General features: G+C 27.1%; 1 protein-coding gene across 1 annotated transcript in view; it reads right to left on the bottom strand.

Moving 5' to 3' along the window:
* LOC107657347 (N-chimaerin-like) overlaps window positions 1-963 on the bottom strand; it is a 62,581-nt gene that overhangs the window by 1,500 nt on the left and 60,118 nt on the right. The window lies entirely within an intron of this gene.

Below are 963 nucleotides of genomic sequence, written 5' to 3'. Positions count from 1 at the left end.
ACACACACACACACACACACACACACACACACACACACACACACACACACACACACACACACACACACAGAGTGTCTTTAACTTTGAACTGTAAAAGTGCTACACTAAAAACCTATTCATTAGTTAACATCATGTTTGTGAAGGTTGTAAAAACTCTAATAGATCTAATGGGATATTTCATGTAATTTTACAGTACTGTTAAATGTACAGATTTTGGAAGTAAAATGCAGTCATTTTGTAATTTACAGCGAAAAACCGTAAACTGACACTCCCACACTACATTTAATGGTATTTCGTTGAAATATTATTTCTTGTTAGTTTTTGTTATCAATTTTGTACAATAGGGTCTTATTAATGTTTTTGCATTATTTTAGTGTCGTGTGTTTCCATGATGGTGTATTTACACGCATGACATTGTGCAGCTATTATATATTAGTATTTACCTACTCTTGATGAAATGATTGTGAATTTAACATGTCTCTGATTTACCAGCTGTATTATTACTGTGGTTATCAGTGTGTTATACAGGTATAAAACAGATTTTGTTACTTCAAATGGAATATTAACATAATATTAATGGATTAAATATGCAGTTTTTACAAAAATGTTGTTCAGTCTTGCAAAATGTTTTACGGTTAAGTTCTGGCAATCGCAGTTGTTTTTTTTATTAACCATAAATTTTTGTTGTTTTTATACCATAAAAATAAACTTTAAAAAATATATATATTTTTACTAATATATATATATTAGTGCTGTCAAACGATTAATCGCGATTAATCACATCCAAAATAAAAGTTTTTGTTTACATAATATATGTTTGTGTGCTGTGTATATTTATTATGTATATATATGTACACACACATGCATGTATATATTTCAGAAAAATATGTTGTTTATATATTAAATATATTTATATAATATAAATTATACGAATATAAATATATACATGTAAATACATTTGTG

This window comes from Sinocyclocheilus anshuiensis, unplaced genomic scaffold (assembly GCF_001515605.1).
Source record: "Sinocyclocheilus anshuiensis isolate Anshui unplaced genomic scaffold, SAMN03320099.WGS_v1.1 scaffold355, whole genome shotgun sequence".
In the NCBI taxonomy this organism is placed as follows: domain Eukaryota; kingdom Metazoa; phylum Chordata; class Actinopteri; order Cypriniformes; family Cyprinidae; genus Sinocyclocheilus; species Sinocyclocheilus anshuiensis.
The sequence above is the reverse complement of the archived record's forward strand: the minus strand, read 5'-3'. Positions and strand labels throughout refer to the sequence as shown.